The 22,165-nt window shown below is 46.8% G+C and overlaps 1 protein-coding gene across 4 annotated transcripts in view; it reads left to right on the top strand.

Annotated features, from left to right (window-relative positions):
* Positions 1-22,165, top strand: part of NEXMIF (neurite extension and migration factor) — an 801,617-nt gene that overhangs the window by 65,236 nt on the left and 714,216 nt on the right. The window lies entirely within an intron of this gene.

Genomic DNA, 22,165 nt, shown 5'->3' with positions numbered 1-22,165 from the left:
CCTACTTTTAGCTAATGGCTTTGCCCTTAAAATCTTTTTAAAATATTTTATTTTCAGTTTGCAGAGGAAAACACCCAGAAGAATTAACCACTGGTACAGTCTCCATGCGCCAGCACAACAGTATATAGTGCACATTTATGTTAGCGCATTAAGTATGCAGTAACATGGTCCATGTGTGTCTTATTTTCCTCCCCACTAAATGTTTAAAAGTTCATAACATCAGGGTTCTATATCGATCAACCTCCCCTCTGAGCCGGTCACAACTTCCCCTTTTGGCCGAACATTTAGCTATTTGGGTAGTAATCTGGTTCCACCCCACCCACTGTGGCTAAGTACCCTCTAGTTGTAGTCGATACTTGTGTCCAGCCTGTGTCGCTGTCCCACAGCATGTATAACCCACCCACTCTGTTTTGGGGCCAAAAAATCTTTTAGTAGTAAATTTAATCTGCTGGCGACCCGCAAACTTTGCAACTTCTTGAAATACAAATGAATGGACTTGTACTTCTAAACCAGCATAATTTATTTCATCCATCTCGAACTTTCAATTTGCGAACCTTAGAATGACAGATGATAGTTATTAAAGATAATTGTGCAGATTAGGCTGTTCCAGCTTCTCCTGAATTCATTTTTGGTGCTAACGGTTGTCAAAAGAGGTAGACGAAAAAATAAGTTTCAACAACCTTCCAAGTCAAGAATGCATAGCCCTCAGTGGTTTTATGAAAGAAGCGAATGTAGCGGTAAAATAGGTAGATGCGGGGGAGGGACGGTAATTCGAAAAAATATATTAGCAGGAGTGCTCAAAATTCTAATTGGATGAAAAAACGTTTTAAAAAACAAAACAAAAACTTACGAGAGAACCTTCTGACAAATCCAAAAAAGAAATCACACTGGGGGAAGACTGTGACGGCAGGCGTGATATCAAAAAGGAAAAGTAGCATCTTAGGTTTTGAGAATTATCATTCTTTACTTTTGCAGTCCATCTAAAATTCATAAAAACAAAATTACACCCAAAAAGGAGGTAATTTGGCTCCGTTTTGGAACCTCTGTCACAATTTATGGAATACTTCTTCTAATCCTTAGTTCAGGAAATGTCCTATTTGGGGCGGATACAAAAGATACATAGAATGTAACTGAGACCTACAATATCCTACTGTGTCGCTATTTCCACAGCATTTTTATTATCTGGGAAAGTAATAGACACAGCTATTAGATTTTCTACAGAAGTTGAATGGGAAGGACCCCCATTTACTTCATTACCAGGAATAGATTTTACATTCCTAGACCTAATTATAACAGCTATAAAGTGGAGACTTCATATTGTTGTCAACAGACCAACCAAAGTCCCTGTTGAGTTTCGAGAGCCATAACCCCCGTACCGTGATACACACCCCGTCAGTACGCCAATTGGGATTAGGAGGAACTGCTCAGACCTATCTACAGACACAACACAAGCTGTGAATTTAAAACACTAACTCTAACATGCGCAAAGAGGACAACCTCGCATAATATAGCAAACAACCTCTCCCAGAAACAAACGAAAAAAGCGTGCAAGACAGATTAACTTGTGTTACATTTTCAGCTGTTAATGAAAAAAAAATGTTTCAAAACTGGTGAATTTTAAAAGCAATTGATGCCGGCATGAACAACACACTTTTGCATTCAAAGGGTCAGCAGCATTGGAGACCGTGTAGCCATATCAGACCTAGAAATTGAAGCAACAGTAATATAATCCACAGAGTCCTCTGGAAGCTTTTACTTGTGACAGGACATTTCCCTCGTGGACCTGGAAGTGTGTGCAAACACACAACTCATAATAGAACCACAGACTTGGGACTAATTATGCACTGGGAAGAAAGAATACACAGCGATAGACAGCATGTGGTTTATATGTCAAATTACCATGCAGACTGAGATACAAAGGCACGAGTCCCAGGAAGGTGAGAACCACGATGCATGAACACAAAAGCAGGATCAGATGTCCAAAAGCTGCAACTAAATTAGTAAAATGTTTTTCAGAAAAGCGATACGCTGAAACTGCCTTGAGCAAGAATATTAAAAGATTATATTACAAAAGTAGGACTGTTAGAGAATGAAAAACAATGGATTTTCAAATTATTCTGAGACATTGATTTGAAGGAGGAGGAGGGATAAAATGCCCTGGAATTCATGCCAATAATTCTACTCGTGTCATGATTTGTTACCCGAAGATTAGTGACGTTACCAGCACCCCTTCAGCTCCTCACAGGACATATTTGCCATTACAATGATGTAATGTTACGTCTCCCTTGAATTATTGTCTCGGTATATCAGAAGGGGCGCACCAGGGAATGTAGAAGGCCAACTACAATGTACTTAAGGGGTCCCCTTCTCCCAATCACGGCAACATCATCGTTTAAACACCCTTGCACCGAGGACATTACACCCTGTGCTATTTGGGGGTCTTTGAAAGAATGGAGTACCCCAGGAAGAGAGCTATGTTTAGCACGTGCAGGCTACAGATAGCTAGGTCATCTGTTACCACTTCACTCACAGTAATGGTATAGACACATTAGTTATCTGAAGACTGCACAACCCATTTTTCCATGGGATATCAGTCGTCCTCCTGCAAACACTCTTCCCAACTGATGTTATGACACTAGGTCAAACGTACCCCTGTTTCTAGTGCCTCTGTACGAAGCAACACATAAGGGTTGCAACGCTTTACCTATGTAATGCAACCTGCCTCCAGATACGTAACGCTCCCTGGGGCGACATTGGCACTCCGTCAGGGGAGTGGAGGCCAGTGGATACCAGATGGGCAAATTGTCACCAGGTATAAAAACAACAATGCAGCAGAACACTGACCATGGTGCAGGGTTTTTCCTTTCATCTTTTTTATCCTTCAGTTTTGTAGCATCCAAGGAGAAACTTGCACAGATTGAGACCTTTCAGACCACCTGTGTCCCAGCCTTGTTATTGGCTAATAAGCTCAGCTCTGATGAGCTACAAGAGCATGGAAGTATCTGTGTTCTAAAGTGTGATCACCTCACCATTTATTGAGTCATCATCATGCATGAGGGGTGCATGATGCTAACCAGACAACCAGCACATGGAGTAATGTTAATTCACCATACTGTATTGGCATGTAGGAGAGATGCAATACCAGAAGCCACTCAGTTGCCTTTCTAACCTTGATTTAAATTGATTAAATCCGTTATGTAGTTCCCTGGCACTTCTGCCCATTTCTTTTTACCCACACTGTACACTGTGTATATTTAGGAATTAGAAGTATGCTAGGGTAGAGGCTGGGTTCTTTGTGGTCCTGACACATGCAACCCGATCAGTGGGCATAATCTTGAGCAGACATGGAGCACCCTCACATGGCACAGGCAGGGAAGGTTCTGGGCAGGGCACCTGCAGTGAGTGGCCAAGCCAAGCCAAGGGAAGGTGCTGGATGTGGGAGTTGTTTCAGTTTTCGAAAGCACAGGGCATCAGGCTGAAGGATGTCCATGGCGAATGCTTTCCGACCAGTCCATTACAAATCTGAGAACCACACGAAGACGCCTCTACTATCAAAGTGATCAAATCGATGGAAGATATCATCGGGGAAAAACTTTCAATAGTAAGCAGTGTTGTCAGAAGTCTCTCTTCACACTTCACCAACTGAGTTTGAATCACAGGTTCCTGCTTCTGTAGAATGAGGTTTTTTTTTTTTGGTCAGCCCACGTAGGGTAATCGTCATCTATACAGAATTTTCGAAGGAAAACAAAAACCTTTTCATTTCAGAGAAGCTGAAACAGTATTTTAGAAATCTTATCAGTACCAGGAGGATATGAAGATAGTAGTTCTTGAAAGTATTTGCCACACGCCTTTGTCTTGTGTTTCATGTTATTCGTTGGACAGCAGGATATTTCATTTGTAAGCTATGTGAAGTTTGCGTAGTTGGCAGTCTGACTTTGTGTATTTCTCTTAGATAGCCACACACAATTGGAGCTTAGATGTGACTCGATGGGCCATCACTGGCAGAATGGGAGGGAATGGCTGGGCCCAGCCTCACACCTGAATCGGTTGTGTCCTGTCTCCACACAAAGGGCTTAACTACCTTGCATTGCCACTTCAGCCAGCTTGCAGCCAGGGCAGGGGAGGTAGGGAATTCCATGCACGTTAAAGACACTGTTTAGAAGCTTCTTGTACATTCCAGCACCAGGGTATAATAGAGGGATCTCAGACACAACCACTTTAGCACACATCTGGACCTGTGGATACTCTGCTAGGAAGAACAACTGCTATGTTGCTACAAGGACAGACACTCTAATGGACTTCTGGTTTACAATTAATTGCTGCCCTGCTGTGCTGACCTGCAGCCCGCTTGCCTGGGGGAAGAACTGGACCTGCAACTCCATTTTAAAGCCAGGACCACATCGTGATAGAAAAGGCTAGTCTTCTGGCCATCTGATCTAAGGGACATCAGAGGCTCCCCAACAGTTTCTAGATCCTTCTTCAGCGAGTTCCTGACTCCCAAGTGGTGCCCCTCAAGTCCTGGACACTTGTTCTTCTTCTTCTTGTTCTGTCTTCTGCTCTTCCGTTCTTCTGCTCTTCTGTTCTTCTGTTCTTCTGTTCTTCTGTTCTTCTGTTCTTCTGTTCTTCTGTTCTTCTGTCTTCTGCTCTTCCGGTCTTCTGTCTTCTGTTCTTCTGTCTTCTGTTCTCCTGTCTTCGGCTCTTCTACCTCCTCCGTCTTCTTCCCCCGAGCCTGCCCTCCTGCTCCTTCCTCATCCCCCTCCCTCACTCGCCTCCCCCTCTCTCACCCCTAGCTAACCCGTTCGCTATCTACCTCCCTCACTCCTCCTATCTTCCTATCTCTCTAGCTCCCTATCTCACTATCTAACTCCCCCACTCTCCACCTCCTCCTACCTACCTATCTGTCTATCTATCTATTTCCCTATCTATCGACTTCTCTATCTATTTTCTCTATCTATTTCTCTATCTCTCCCCCCCTCCCGCCACCCCCTCTACTACCTATCTCCCTATCCTCTCACTCTACCTCTCTCCCTCACCCACCTCTACAACCCCCCCTCCCCTATCTTCACAACCCTACTCCTATCTCTCTCCCTAATCTCCAAACCTCCTAACACTCACCCTCCTCCACCCTAAACCCCCTCCCCCAGCTCCTCTCACTCTACCTGTCCCCCCCCCTCCCTCGCGCTTTCCCGCCGCGACCTCCTGCACGCCCCCGCCCCCCAGCTCCCATTCGCCCCCAGCTGACCCCTCCCCCCCCCTCCTACCTCTTATGGCGGCCGCTGCGTGACTGCGCAGCGGGCGCGCACAGCGGGCACGCCGCTGGCGCGCCAGAGGCAAGCCCGTCTGCGCCCGTCCGCGCCTGGCCCGCGCCCAGCGCCACGACCCCTGGTCCCCAGCTCCCCCAAGCCCCGCTGATCAGCTACGACCCCACCACCCTCCACGCCCTCAACCCAGGGCGCTCCAAAACCTGCTTCCTAGCTCACCCCAAACGCACCCATGGACCCTTCGCCTGCAACTCCTGCAAACGCATCTTCCACCACGCAACTACCACGACCACAAGCCCACGCGCCATCAACCACCTCAAGTGCATCCTGATCAACGCTCGTTCCGTCCACAAGCACGCCGTTGAACTTTGGGACCTCCTGGACTCCACAGCCCCGGACGTCGCCTTCATCACGGAGACATGGATGAACGCCTCCTCTGCTCCAGACATCGCTACCGCCATCCCCGAAGGCTACAAGATCTCCAGAAAAGACCGCACCAACCAAGTAGGAGGAGGTGTCGCCATCATCTTCAAAGACTCCATCAGCGTCACCACCTCCACCGAAGACCCCCCCCTCGCCGCTGAACACCTGCATTTTCAGATTCGCACCGACCCAAGGACCACCCTCAGAGGATCCCTCGTCTACCGTCCTCCCGGACCTCGCGCCTCTTTCAGCGACGCCATCGCCGACTTCATCTCCCCGCACGCCCTCGCCTCACCGGACTACATCCTCCTAGGCGACCTCAACTTCCATCTGGAACAAAACAACGACCCCAACACCACCACCCTGCTCGACAACCTCGGCCTCAAACAACTGGTGAACACAGCCACCCACATCGCCGGACACACGCTCGACCCTATCTTCTCCGCCAGCAAACACGTCTTCTTCAGCCACACCTCTGCCCTACACTGGACCGACCACAGCTGCGTCCACTTCACATTCCGACGCGAGACCTCCCACCTCCGCACTCAACCCATCCCTCATCGACAGTGGAACAAGATCCCTGAAGAGCAACTCTTCTCCGCTCTCGCCGCCAACCAACCCACCCTCACCACCGACCCCAACGACGCAGCTCTCAACCTCACAAACTGGATCTCCAACTGCGCTGACAACCTTGCTCCCCTCAAACGCACGCATCGACAGACCAACACCAAAAAACCTCTCTGGTTCTCTGACACCCTCAAAGAATCAAAGAAAACTTGTCGTGCCCTTGAGAAGGCCTGGCGCAAGGACCACACCGCTGACAACATGACCGCCCTCAAGAACGCTACACGCGAACACCACCACCTGATCCGCACTGCCAAAAGGAACTTTTTCACCGACAGACTAGACAAAAACAGCCACAACAGCAGAGAACTCTTCAGCATCGTCAAAGAGTTCTCCAACCCCAGCGCCAGCGCCAACGCCGTCACGCCCTCACAGGATTTGTGCGAATCCCTCGCCACTTTCTTCCATCGCAAGATCAGCGACCTCCACGACAGCTTCGGACACCAGACCCAACCATACACCACTGAACCCGCTTCCCCGGACATCACCCTCAACAACTGGACCCACATCAACACGGAAGAAACCAAATCCATCATGAACTCTATCCACTCCGGCGCCCCTTCGGACCCCTGCCCGCACTTCATCTTTAACAAAGCCGACGACATCATCGCCCCGCACCTCCAGACCGTCATCAACTCTTCTTTTTCTTCTGCTACCTTCCCCGAATGCTGGAAGCACGCTGAAGTCAACGCCCTACTAAAGAAACCTACGGCTGACCCAAGCGACCTGAAAAACTTCCGCCCCATCTCTCTTCTACCTTTCCCAGCCAAGGTAATAGAAAAGACCGTCAACAAACAGCTGACCACCTTCCTGGAAGACAACAACCTGCTCGACCCTTCACAAACCGGATTCCGAACCAACCACAGCACGGAAACCGCCCTCATCTCAGTCACAGACGACATCAGAACCCTGATGGACAACGGTGAAACAGTCGCCCTCATTCTCCTCGACCTCTCGGCTGCCTTTGACACCGTCTGTCACCGCACCCTAATCACCCGCCTACACTCCACCGGGATCCAAGGCCAGGCCCTGGACTGGATCGCCTCCTTCCTCGCTAACCGCTCCCAAAGAGTTTACCTCCCTCCGTTTCGCTCAGAACCCACCAAGATCATCTGCGGCGTACCTCAAGGCTCATCGCTCAGCCCGACACTCTTCAATGTCTACATGAGCCCCCTCGCCGACATCGTACGCAAGCACGACATCATCATCACCTCCTACGCCGACGACACCCAACTTGTACTCTCCCTCACCAAGGACCCCGCCAGCGCCAAGACCAACCTACAAGAGGGTATGAAGGACGTCGCAGATTGGATGAGGCTCAGCCGCCTAAAGCTGAACTCTGAAAAAACGGAAGTCCTCATCCTCGGCAACACCCCGTCCGCCTGGGACGACTCCTGGTGGCCCACGGCCCTCGGCACCGCACCGACCCCCGCAGACCACGCCCGCAACCTCGGCTTCATCTTGGACCCTCTTCTCACCATGACCAAGCAAGTCAACGCCGTGTCCTCCGCCTGCTTCCTCACTCTCCGCATGCTCCGTAAGATCTTCCGCTGGATCCCCGCCGACACCAGAAAAACCGTGACCCACGCCCTCGTCACGAGCCGCCTGGACTACGGCAACACCCTCTACGCCGGGACCACAGCCAAACTCCAAAACCGCCTGCAACGCATCCAAAACGCCTCGGCCCGCCTCATCCTCGACGTACCCCGCAACAGCCACATCTCCGCACACCTGAGACACCTGCATTGGCTCCCAGTCAGCAAAAGGATCACCTTCCGTCTTCTCACCCACGCACACAAAGCCCTCCACAACAAGGGACCGGAATACCTCAACAGACGCCTCAGCTTCTACGTCCCCACCCGCCCCCTCCGCTCCGCTGGCCTCGCACTTGCTGCCGTCCCTCGCACCCGCCGCTCCACGGCGGGTGGGAGATCTTTCTCCTTCCTGGCGGCCAAGACCTGGAACTCCCTCCCCACCAGCCTCAGGACCACCCAGGACCACTCCGCTTTCCGGAGACTCCTAAAGACTTGGCTGTTCGAGCAGCGATAACCCCCCCTTTCCCCCCTAGCGCCTTGAGACCCGCACGGGTGAGTAGCGCGCTTTATAAATGTTAATGATTTGATTTGATTTGATTTGGTGTGGCTCAGCGGGCTCTTAAGTCAAGCTTTTGGGCTCTTTGTGACCCCAAACTGGCCTGTTAGCACAAGAACTACACAGCTTGCAAGGAAATTCAGAGCATGCTGCTACCAGCCTGTCTCCTCGCACAACAAGCATCGATTGTGGTGGAGGACCGGCAATGCAAAGCTCCAGCCCTCACGTCTGCGACGTTGGGCTTGCTCTCACACCTTGCTGACCACCTCCAGTGACGCTGTCCTTGCTAAAAACGACCCTCTACAATGAGAATGGGACTCTTACCACAAAACTTGAGAAGGTAAAACTTCAGCGGAACTAATCTGGGACACTATCCGAACCATGTCCCAGCTTGGTCGGCTCGCACTTTTGACTGCTACCCAATCCAGCATGAGCAGATACCTCCAGTTGGCGCTTTATGCTTTTAGTCGCTATTTTGCAGTTTATTCTTTCCAGAGATTGTTTACAAACATCATAAGGAATATGATGACTGCCACAGGGGCTGTGGGCGACTCTACACACCTAGGTAGTACCATCTGGATCCTCCCATGATGCAACTTGATGTCTCATATATTTTACACCAAGGTTCAGTCTCCAAATTAAGAGTACAGAGTTGTTTACAATGATCATGAAGAACATGGTGAACGTTATAAGTCCTATGAGGGACTACACACTTAGGCAATGCCGCCCGGATCCTTCCATGATGAAGGTGACAGTAACTTTTCTAAACACTCCGCAATAGATAATAGACACCTTCCAGAAACTGATTCTGCAAATACAGCCACAACAATACTGTGTGGTTTCTCTACATGCGCACACACCTTTGCCTGAATGGGTTGCTGTTTAGGTATAGGTGTGGGCACCTGTAGAGAAACCACATAGTATTGTGCCTGCAATTGCAGAATCAGTTTCTGGAAGGTGTCTTCCTGCCTCCATTACTGGAGCAACCCCAACCAGGTCCTCCAATTCGCCCATTCTGACCAACGTTTCTTGACATGGAGGAAGATGGAGATCAGCAACATGATTAATAGAGCGATTCAGAAGAGGAAAAGGGAGAGAGGTGTGTGTTGATGGTTGTGACCAGAAGAACACCACCAAGAGGTGGAGCAGTGGAGAGACTTTATTATTCTGGTAGCCACGTCACCCACAAGGCCACCATGAAAAGCAGCCTTCCTACTTAGCTGACAACCTGTCTATCTCCAGATGACCCCAACACACCTATAGCAAGGCCACCTCCAGATTGAAGATTAAGACATTTAAAAGAAAAAGAACATGTAAACAGGCATTCTCCATCTACATACACAGGATTTGAAACCGCATCCTTGTACCAATCAGAACAGCGCCAAACTTCCTCTGGTTCAGGAGAGAGCTGAAGTTACTGACTATAATAGCATTAATATCCCACATATAAAATGTTTGGAATCTGTCTCCTGGCACCCAACACATGTTTGAAGTAAAAAAGAAAAAAAAAAAAAGTTTACTTGTATGGTTATTTTGTTCACTCTACAAATAGGTCCAAACTCGTTGGCTGTCCCTTCACAGTAGCACGGTATGCATCTATGAATGAGGATTGTCTTCTACTATGCACAGTTTGTGCCCATATCTATAAATTGTTCAAATGTGTATATGTTTCATTAATGCAAAGCCTTTACTATGAGGGTGAGCACTCTAGAGAAGTGCATTGAACTGTGAGCTGGGCTTGCATTACTAGCAGTAGTACAAAGTGTACATGTTCGCAAAATTGACCAGTTTGAGCCTATCTATAATCCCCCCCATTACAAGCAAATATAGTTAAAGCAAGATTGGGGAGTGCTTTCAAAATAAATTGTACACAAAAAATTCCAACTTGAAAAGAAAAGTTTTGCAAAACTGTTGTGCGACTTTAAATACCTTTTCTCTGTGTGCGGTGTTTGATGCATGCCAGTATTACATTTTTTTTTAATGGTGATGGCCAGTATAGAACCATAGTGGGCATCATTATGTTCAACATGAAAGCAAATTAGGGGCCCAGTTCCTAAAGAATTTCACAAAAGTGCACCTACAGTATTTGTTCTTGCATGTTTGGAGATTTGTAACGTTCAGGAATTCAGAGAAGTTTCCAGAAATAAGCCCAGAAACTGTACTCCTGGAAGAAATTTGTGAATTTTATTTTTGCGTGAACAAGTACACTTGTATGTTTGATCATGAGAAAATATACTGAACGATGGGTCATTTCTGCTACACCCTTTTTTCCCCCACTCTGAAAAAGGTTTTACTCCTACCCTTGTCAGTATTAAATTGCAGGAGGAAAGACAGTGGCAGCATGCAAAGGGTCCTATCGTTGACCATGGAGAGGTGCTGCAGCAGTTGTTGTTGAGTCTGGAGCCCAGAGTAAGAGCTCTGCGCTGGTGCAGCTGTGGGTGATGGGGGATCCGAGGTTCCTGCCGCTGGACACGGTCCATGCGTGGACAGGCACAGACAAGCTTGCCTTTAGTGCGCCAGCTGCGTGCAACCGCTGCGCAGCGGCACTGTGTCCTATATTAAGTAGGTCCTTGGCGGGGGAAGGGGCACTGCGAGGTTGGAAGTGGGAGGTGGCGGGAAAGCAGGAGGCAGCAGGAAAAGCGGAAAAAGCAAGCGGCGAGGTGGGCACAGAGACATGAGACAAAAATTATAACAGGATAGGAGGCAAACATAACGGGCACAATAAAAATAACAAGGCTTAGAAGATTATAAAACTAAAAATATCAATGCAAGAAAAACAACAGTAAGGAAGGCTGGATGGAACACAGAGGGCAAAACCAAGGATAAAACACTATGCTTAAGGCAGCGAGAGGGGAGCTGGCCCATGGACCTGCTCAATCAGGTAACGTTGTGGCCTCCATGAAGTAGGTCCTGGGAGGGGAAGAGGGTGCTGGGAGATGAGAAGCAGGAAGCTGCAGGAAAGAGGGAGGTGGCGGGAAAACCAGCGAAAGCGAGTGGTGGGGTGGGCACAGATACAAAATGAGTCAAATTATAACGGAATAGCAGGCAAAGATAACAGGCACAATTAGAAATAACAAGGCTCAGAAGATTACAAAACAAAAAATATCAATGCAAGAAAAACAACAGTAAGGAAGGCTGGACGGAACACAGAAGATGAAACTAAAGACCAAGCACTAAACTTAAGGCAGCAAAGGGGGAGCTGGCCCATTAGATCAAAGGCATGAAAGAGCACTGGGTAAGCTTTTTATTGGCTCTGGTGGTGCTAAGAAGGAAAAGGTGGCCCAGAGTTGCACCTTGTGTAGGTGGATCATCCTGTGCATTAAAATATGCTATGCCCTTGCATAAAAGGGGCCCAAAGGCTCGTTCCACCAGAGCCAAGGCCGGCACAGTGGCATTGGCAAGAGGTGACCATGTTGAAGATATGCCAGGCTGCTACATGAGCATCCATACGCACCTTCACCAGGCATTACTGTCTTGACAAGTCTGCAGGGAGACATTTTGTCTGCTCAGTCTTGCATGATTTCCTTATATAAGTCAGGTCCTCAGACCCTCCACGTTTTGGGAAGTATTGCTTTAGTATCTATTGAAAAGGTGAGCAATCTGTGGTTTGAAGTATTCATAATATATTCTATCTAATCGCAGGTTCCTCACAGTCAACCCTCCTGACTCTGTTGAGTAAACGTTTAGAGTTCTAAAACAGGTCCCACGTTAGATTTCAGTCATAGATGATCAGTGTTTGAAGGGGTAAGAGTTTGAAGGTAGACTGACATACTCGTGCTGTGGTAGCATCTATATTTGTCTCTGCAACATTATTTCCCGAAGCAGATGGAGGTCCCCCCCCCCAGAGTCTGATGGCGTGCAGGAGCATTTGTTATGGACAATTTCCAGATCCAGTGTGGCACATTGGGAAATTCGAAATGTGAGGAATCTGTGGTTAGCTAAGTGTATCCAGCAGATAGATTGGACTTATTCTTTTTTTGGTTTATGCTGGATTCTTGGTTTCCGTGATTTGTACTGTTGTAGTATCCTCTGCAGGGGTTGACGTCTGCTGGTCAGATTATTTGATTGGTTGCTTCAGCATGTGCTTGAACACCACTATGTAAGGGTAGCAAATACCACACTTTGACCAATATTTCAATATACTCTGTTGTAGGAGAAACATTAATGTTTACTGTTTGTCCACATGCTGAATATTTGTTTACTTGTAAGCTGTTGTGTAGTGCCAAATTTTACAACTTTGTTACTCCTTTTAGCTGCTCTGTATTATTTATTCTGCCACAGTTCAACCAGATTGCGACTTTGATTTTTTCAATACATCTTACCTCAAGATTTTTCTTGATCCCTTGTTATCATTGCCCCATTATCTCCCAAACCACAGCAAAGCCGCACCCATCAGGAAGTTATTGCATTTGTTTTACTGTTCCTATTTCTTCAGGAAGCACATACTGAAGGTTGTTGGCTAATTTCCATTTTTTAATAACTGTTTTCCGCAAGTCATTGCACTTAGTGCTCTGCTCTTGTATGTATCCAGGTTTATGTAGCATGAACCTCTCTGTGAAACGATAGAGTGCTGTATAATCAAAAGAGGGATGGAAAATGAGGGCAGGGAAAACTTCATTACAAATGAGATGGTTATCTTTGTGGGTATCCATGTGTGGCAAGCAGTCAGAGTGGTTACTTTTGGATGAGATGTTCTAGAAGAGGAATGTCTTCAGCTTGTCTTTGATGTGGAAGGTGTTTGCCTGATCTGTGTTGGCATGGAGTCCCAGATCCTTGGAGCACAGCAAGATAAGTGCTGTCTTCCTATCTTTTCCTTCTTTCTTTTCTTTAGCAGTGTCATAGCAGCGTCTATTACATTTGCCACCACAGACCTTGTCTGCCAGGTAGGGTTTGTGTCAGAGGCGATAGTCTTGATTACGATACTGCAGTTACTAATGATGAGTCAGGTTTACAGATGGAGATTGGCTATTCTTTGGGATACCCACGCATGTGCAAAAATGACTGCTTTCCTTTTTATTTTGAGGATCGCAACCCCCCAACTCCCCCCCCCCCCCTCTGAATTGAGGCATCCATATGGTGTAAGTACAAGAGAAGGTATGAGAATGTGATATCTAATGCTATTGTGAGTGCAACTTGTTTTTTGTTGTTGGTTAAGAGCGTTTTTGCTGTAATACATTGCCTCCTCTTCCTTTCCTTTAATTTCCGGACCATGAAATAGGATCATGTTTTTTAAATGATCGCATTAGATAGGATTAAACCATAGGGCTGCACATTATTCTCCCCCTGCAATTTTTCATTGGGTCTCAGTCTGTTCTTCAACGATAATTGTTTGCTGCAAACTTAAGCTCTCAGAAGTTTTCTGTTTGACAATGGGCTCTTGCTCATCACTCACTTCTAAAGTTACTCAATAGTTGTTCCCAGGTAAGAGATGCTGTTAGGACTCGGGCTCGTTTAGCTACTACATTGTGAAGTGCATTGCACTTTGAACTTAGTTCACTTGCCTTGTCTCCAGTCTCAAGGGCTGCTATCTGGATGTGCAGAGGTTTATTAGTGCAGCAGAGAAAACATTCATCAGGTTTTCTACTAGGAGAGAAGTGTTCATGCTTTGAAATGACTCCCCTCATGTAGCAGTTGTTATATGTAAGAGACACCCTGTCATTATGTTCCCTAGATCCCCAGTAGTAAATGACAAATTGCCTTTATGACTATGTTAAACAAGCATTCTTTATTTTAGGACATTTTTAGCTTGTTATTGCTCTGCGAGATCCTTAGCATTCATTGGCTCTGAGCTCCATTATGATGCAGCTGTGCTCCTTTATTGTTGAGACCTCATGAAGTAAAGATTTGTCTCAGCATGAATATGTGCTTTATTATACTTCTACCTGTTCAACAATAAAATACACTTCTTGTTAGTTTCTTTTCATTACCTCCTCTCTCACTAATCACACTATCCTCATTCATCAAGATTCTACCTCATGCCACTGTTTTGGAGTTTGTCCCCCATCCACATGTTCACCATTTGTTAATCTCCATCTCTGTATACTGTTGCCTCGATTTTGCATTGCCTCATCCTAACAGTACTTACTACCAGCTTTATCTCATCCACAGTAACATTTGTCACTGGTCTTTCCCTCTACCAACACCACCTTTTGATATCCCATCCATCTCACTCTTTGCTCCATTCCCCATCCTTTCCCCTCTCTCTAACTACATGTACACCATCTATCTCACCCTCATTGTTCGCACTGTTATCTTTTAATGGCATGCTCTCCCTGACCCACACTACCACATGTAAATAATCTTTTATGCTAGGTATCAATACTTATCACCTTTCAATCGTACCTCCTTCCTAGCTACACCACCTTTATAATCTTTCTATTTATTCTGCACACCATCTAATTTCTGTCCCTTTTCTAACCACACCACCACCCGAAAATGTTTTATGCCAATTAAAGATCACTTGGTGGACTTCTAGAGAGAGAAACCATTGAAGTTGAACATCAACTTTGAAATGCTTATGTCCCTATAAACACAGACCAAGAAGTGAAGATCCGAGCTGTGGGACTGCAAGAGGTACAGACTCGGCGCCTCCCGCGTCCCAGTCTCCACTAGGTGGCAGAACTTGGTTTGATCCTGCATTTCAGGGCGAACAACAAAGTGGTACAGGGGAATGAACACATCAGTTTTACCTTTTGCACCCACAGGAGCACACAGCATATCACTGAACTGACCAAGCCCACCTTATTTAATCACTGGAAATTCTGTCGAGCTACCTGAGTCACAAACTGTGTAATCACCCTACAATAAGTCCCCCTAGGTATGGACAGCGGAATCATACTACTCACAACAGTAGGAGGGGCATCTGCAGAGACTTACAAACCGCATCCCCCCCACCCTTGGATAATCATACCAATAGCTACCTCCTGTAAGCCTCGGATAGCTAGATCACCCGACGGTGATATGCATAGAGGGCAGTACTGTTAGGACTCTGCGTTCGAAGCTCTGAGTCAGAGCGAACAAAGAGGACTAACCTGGCGATGGATGGCATGCTAGGGGCTAGCGAGGAACATGTAGGATGGAGAACTGGACCTGTGAGGAGAGACACTGTGATCCTTCTTGGGAGCTGAGCAGTAGCTTTTACTTTAAGTGGGCCTTGCGCCACTCAGGTGGAGCACAAGGCAAGACACAACGTGAGGCTGGAACTGGGTGCCAATCAGACACATTGCCTTTGTTGTTGGTCTACATTGCTGTCAAGAGACGACCATCCTGGAGAGGGAAAAATTAGCACGGGCATCGGGGTCGAACACTATAACAGAATATATCACCCCAAGACAGCCTCCCCAAAGGCTGAAAAGGCAGTTGGGTGCTTTGGTTAAAGGGGGTTGAGGAGGCTACATCAGGACCAGCAAGAGTGGATCTGATGGTGGTATCCAAGGACTACGACCGGAATTGGAACATCAGATAGAAGCAATATTGATTGATGTTAATCTGTTGAGAGCTGATTTATGCAAAGTTTACGACAAAGTCACTAATGCGGAAAGTAACATAGGAACCTACAGAGGGAAATGGTGACGTTAAGGTGATAGATGGCCACTGTAAACGCCACAGTTGCAGAGTTAGGTAGGAGAGCGGAGGATGCTGAAGACTGCTGTTGTCGCAGCATCCTCGGGTGTTGGGTTTCCCGGAGAAGGCAGAGGAATGGATCAGATTGGCCCTGAAGCCACGAGGCCTTTCAGACATTTTTCTAATTGAATGGGCCCAGAAAGCCCTGGTCCCTCCACCACGTCGCAGAGCCCCACTAGGGCCATCGTTGCCCAGGTCCTCAACTACAGGGACAGAGATTGCATCTTGAGAGCAGCTCAGGAACAAGAAGTTCCTCAGTTTGAGAACTGTACCATAGCTATTTTTCCGGATTACACAAAACTGGTCAGGAATAGCTTAAATCTTTCATGGCTGCCAAACAGAAGCTGAGGGCAAGGAGCTTGAGCTCTATTATTGTACTCAGCTAAATTGAAAGTCCTACACAATGGCAAGGTGCATTTTTTTTGGCAGGCCTGACAATGTTTGGGAGTGGCTTGAGCTTAGAGTCGCTAATACCACAGCAAAGGGTAGCACTAATCGAAGCTAGAAACTGGGGACGAGCCCTCTAACGACCCTTACAAAAACAGGCATCGGCAGAGACAACCCAAATCTGACTCGCTTGGGCTCTGACAGAATAGCGCATAGGGGAAGACAGAACCACGCGCTTGACACAATCAACGTCATCAGTGAAAGTAGTAAAGGCACCAGAGCAGGTATCCTGACAGGTTCCATATCAAGGCCCCCCCAACTTCCACACCAGAGATGATTCTGGACACAGCCCTTATTGAGAGTAGGCTCGGGGAGGGTTGAGGCGACTTGTATATGAGCCAAGGATAGATACCATTTGCTACGACCATTTGAGAGTTACCTTTGCTAGGAAATGATCCTTCAGGAAACTCATCGCGAATTGTACTTGCCATGGTTGGGCAGACTTGTGGAGGTGATGGCAGCTGATTGCACGTGCAGTTCAGATCAGCAGGATCCAGGTTGTTTCATTGCGAATTGCAGACATGCCTACATTATTAATGTATGTTAAAGTTGTGGATGGTAATTAGTGTGGCCGGCTGGAAGAGGAAATGGTCTACATCTACAGTTACGGTTAGGAGGTCCCAGTTGGACCGGCTGGGGTGTTGTGGATGTCCTGACTCAACAGTGGGTGGACTCCGATAGATACATGTTAATACTACTGTTGTCTGTGGGTTGGTGGGGACAGGGGAACCTGTTTTTTCTGTTTTCCATGAACAAAGATTACATTTTATTTGGGGGTTATAGCTATTTAAGCCCGGGGGTATTTCTGCAATTTGGGACTTCAGAACACGTCACAATGGTTGTTCGTACTACACATTTACTTCTCTCCTGGAATGTGAAAGGGCTTGGCAGCAGCATTAAGCAATGTTGTCATTATTTAAACGTCATGGGATTGATATGGCTTGTCTCCAGGACACCCACCTAACTGACCCTGAAGCGAAGAAACTTGCTAAAAAATAGAGAGGGCAAACGTGGATAGCTCCAAGGGTACTTTTCGCATTGACACACATGGAGGCAGATGAGGAAGGCAGATACATTCTGATTTGGGGCACACTAGATGGCCAGGAAATTGAGGTATTTAACTCCTATTTCCCGAACACTGATGACGAATCCTCCTACCCCACACTAACAAGCATAAGTTCAGCTGCCATGGGGATTGATACTTTTTGGGTGGGGGATTTCAATTGCTTAGTGGATGAAGAATTGGATCGTCATCACCCCAACAGGATACTAAAACAAAAATGACTACTAGATTGGTAGAGGCCATGTCCCAGATGGGGTTTGGGGGTGCATGGAGGGACACCCACCCAGGACTCCAGGAATACACCTGTCACTCTGCAACACATGGAACATTTAGCAGGCTAGGTCACATAAACCCAACATATGACTCCCAACGTACAAGAAGTGGTACACCTTACACAGTGTCTGCCTGACCACGCCTTGGTTTCATGTACATGTCAGTGGGTAGGTAACTCCCGATCCCTATACACATGGAGATTCCCTTCAGAGATACTACAGGACCAGGTGGGCATGGAAATGATAGTGTCACTAACAGAATACATGGAATGGAACTTGATGACTACTCCGAATCGGGCGATGGAATAGGAGGCTCTGAAACCTGTGGTCTGGGGTACATGTGTGGGTCTCGCATATGGAGTGTGCCAGATGCTGCAGGCTGAACTAGGCCACAAGGAAGAACCCTTGTCAGTCTGTCAGAGGGAGCTAGTGGGTGGGGAACATAGACAGGTAGACGAAACAGAGCCCTTGAGACAATTGACAAAGACAGACTAGAACATTGCACACTGAAATCTTATCGACAAATGCTACACCGTGAGGGTGATAGGGCGAGAAGGCTCCTGACATGGCTCCTTTGCGGGAGCTGCCATGTATCTCTGTACTCTGCCTTACAAACCTTCAAGGGGGAGAGGCAAGAACACAGAGAGGCATACTGGCTGTGTTTCGGGATCACCTGGAGCGGGTCTATGCCAGCCCAGGTGACGCAGAAAGCGACTGAATATTGGAATATTTGACCGGGATACAAATCCCACAGCTTGGGAAAGCCGCAGAAGAAGCCCTAGGCTCTGACCTTACCTTAGAGGAAGTTAAAGCGGCCATTAAATCTCTTCCATTGGGGAAGAGGCCCAGAAATTATGACTTCACTGCTGAATTCTATTGGTCTTTTGTCGCAGTGGTGCTACAAAAATACTTCCTTTGTCTATCTTGAAGGGGTCATAGCAATGTTCCTGAAACCCGGTGCTGAAGCATCTGATCCGGCCTCCTATCGCTCTATTACTATGATCAATCTGGAGGCAAAGATCTTGTGTAAAGTCCTTGCAATACGGTTGGGTCTAGAAATAGTTTGATTGGTCCATCCGGACCAATGTGGGTTTATATGCAGGTCGATGCATGTTTCATGCTGTAGAGTACATGGAGGATAATTTGGCCTTGGTTTCCATAGACATTGCTCAGGCATTTGTTACGGTCAACTGGAGGTACTTCTTTTCGGTATTGAAGGCCATGGGGCTTGGGCCAAAGTTTTGAAAATGGGTCTGACTGCTTTACTTGGAACCCACAGCCGGGTCAGGTTGGGTGGCCTGTGTTCAGATCTGCTTCAGATAGGGAGGGGAACAGGCCAGGGAGATGGCTTTGGAGCCACTTGCTCTGAGGCTTCACAGAGATATGAAGAGGTGGGGCATCAGAGTGGTAGGGGTGAACCAAATGATCTTTCTACTAATAGGACAGTTAGAAACTTTTGGGGACCTCTCAGGTTTACGCATCAACACGAACAAATCGCTGATATTCCCACTGGGACATCTAGTGACACAGCCCTCCCCCCCCCCCCCCCCCCCCCCCCCCGCTCCCAGATTTCCAATTAAGATGGGAAAGTGATCACTTCCGATATTTAGAAATAATGGTGGCCCATACAGACAGACAGAGAAATCAACATAACATAGAGCGTGTAATCCTGGATCTATTCAAGTTGGTGCAATTTTGGAACACACTCCCGCTGTCACTAATGAGGCTTGTGGTGGTGGCAAAGATAGTATTCTTACCAAGATGCCTATGTACCCTGCAGCATTCTCTGGACACATTTCCTAGGTAAGTCTTTAAGCGTTTACACTCATTATTAATAACATTAATATGGGCTGGCGGCCGTAGTAAAGTGTCCGATGAGACCTTGCACCTACCTTTAGAGGAATGGGGACTGGCGTTGCCTAATTTAGAGTTCTACTAACTAACATCACAATTGCAACACATGGCACACTGGCTGGTGGAGGAGGACATCTGGGAGAAGGCCCTGCTTGGGGATGATTATTGTGAGGAAAAGCTCCTGCAGCTTCTTCATGCAGGTGGACGGGGTGATTCCACGCTACCAAATACACTAAAACACAGCATTACTCTGGGAACGCATGATGAAGGTGGTTTTTAGGCGGGCTCCTTTCACGTGGTAGTTTAGTTTTTGGGTCCTTCCAGCATTTCGCCAGTTGACCACTGCGGTGGACGTCAGGGATTGGAGAGTTGGGGGCTGTCTGACACTCACAGATTTGCGTCCCAATGAGACGTTCATAACGTTGGAAGTGGCACAAGAGACCTTTAGGCTGAGTTAGGGCCACTTCCTAATACACACAAGTATTGTTAATATAGTACGCAAGATATGATCCACGTACCCAGAAGTCCCAACCTCATCAGCATTGTTTAGGACCCTCCTGGAATATGGGGGAGCTAATCCCTTAGTTTCCCACATTTATAGAGGCATGTTTGCAGATACACCTAGGAGAGCATTTCAGGCACAGGCAGCTTGGGAAGAAGAACTGGCTACACCGTTCGAGGATGCACAATGGAAGGCTATCTGTGCTTTGGTCAAGCAGGGTTTCTGTAATTCTCGATTTGAACTGGTACATTTTATTTATGTACACCACACATGTCACCCTGGTACTCCTACATAGAATAGACCCCGCCAAAACAGATAGATGCCAACAATGTCGAAATAGACCTGCAACCTTCCTTCAGTTAGCTGGTACTGTTCCCCTGTACATGTTTACTGGGACTTTGTAGTCCAGACTTTGGAGTCTATTGAGGCGGTGACGGTGGACCTGAACCCAGTGACGGGTCTCTTGGGGGCTTTTAGAAGACAAAACGTTAGGAAGATGGAATAGAAATGTATGCATTTGGCTCTACTGCTAGCAAAACGGTGGGTTGCCATCAGTTGGATAAGCTCACAGGGGCTCAGTGAACAGGGTTGGCTTAATGATGTGAGGGAATGGGCAGTGGCAGAAGAAATGCAGCTCTGTCAGGGTAGGTGGGATAAGCATGCTGAGGAAGACTTGCACATGGAGGGGGATCCTTACAAAGCTAGAGGAAGTTAAGGAGCCCTTGATAGACGACAGCCCAGAAACTGTGGATTAGAAGAAAGACGCTCATCACTAGCAGAGATTTATAATAAGGGGAGAACAACACAAAATGTTTATTTCTTATGTACTATTCTGTAATCATTAGTCCCATTGTATTGAATTACCCCTGTGATAGGATATCTCCGCAAGATGGCTTATATATTTTGAGGTTTTCAACGGTACTGTGTTAACGATGTACTGAAAGTGTAATACAAATAAATTCTATTAAAACTAAACACAGACCAAAAGTGTGCACCTCGCCCTCAATTGCCTTTCTCCTTCACAAAACCATGCATCTTAAATAGTACTTTTACTGCCTGGAAGCACCACTGACTTTTAATTACTTGTCTTCTGAGGTTTATCTCAACATGGAGCTCATCTATGTTGCTTATTGTGGCTATGACCACAGGAGCTGACAGGCTGATGTTATACCTAATAAATGTTACTGTAAGGCAGTGCTTTATATATCAGCTTTCTGAAACCTAATATGATTAATTTCCTTCAAAATAAGTAACGCATGTGTATGCATTTATTAAATTTTGGATGAAAGCTAATGGCTCTTATGATAAGTTTGCTTTAACAACAGATCGAAACAGTCAGCACTGACTCTGATTAACTTAATATCATTCTTTATTCCTTTACATGTTCTTTGATGATGTAACACCTTGCCGTCCAGTTGCCTTTCAGTTATACTACATGTTTTGCTTCACTACGGACTGAGATGAAACACGCGCGCGCACACGCACACACACACACACACACACACACACACACACACATTTCTAGAATGCAACTCTTCGTCCTCAAAATACATTTATTAAACTACTCTGCAAGGTTCGCAAAGAAAGGTCAGAACAACAAAGTGCACATTTAAAAAATGGTCACAGCAATGTAACATGGAGAAAGAACTCTCTTCAATCTATAAACAGCAAATGATATATAATATACACACACACACACACACAATGGAAAGCAGATAATAAGAACTAAAAGTGCATCACCATGGGGCACAGTTGAATCTGCTTCTCTCCTTCCAGCAATAGGCCGTCAAACCCCAGGTCGACCGTGAAGAGAGAGTCCTGATCCTGGCAGAGGTCTGATTCGCTTCATGGTCAATTCGGTTTCGGTCTCTCATATATCTTAAACGAGCCAGAAAGGAGAATTCTAGAATTCCCGCTCCGTAAGTTGTTGTTCAAAAATGCTGGCTACTTCAGGTCAGTTTTGAAAGGAGCCGTTAGTTTTGAAAGGAACACGTTGGAACTGGCC

Source organism: Pleurodeles waltl, chromosome 2_1 (genome assembly GCF_031143425.1).
Source record: "Pleurodeles waltl isolate 20211129_DDA chromosome 2_1, aPleWal1.hap1.20221129, whole genome shotgun sequence".
In the NCBI taxonomy this organism is placed as follows: domain Eukaryota; kingdom Metazoa; phylum Chordata; class Amphibia; order Caudata; family Salamandridae; genus Pleurodeles; species Pleurodeles waltl.
The sequence above is the reverse complement of the archived record's forward strand: the minus strand, read 5'-3'. Positions and strand labels throughout refer to the sequence as shown.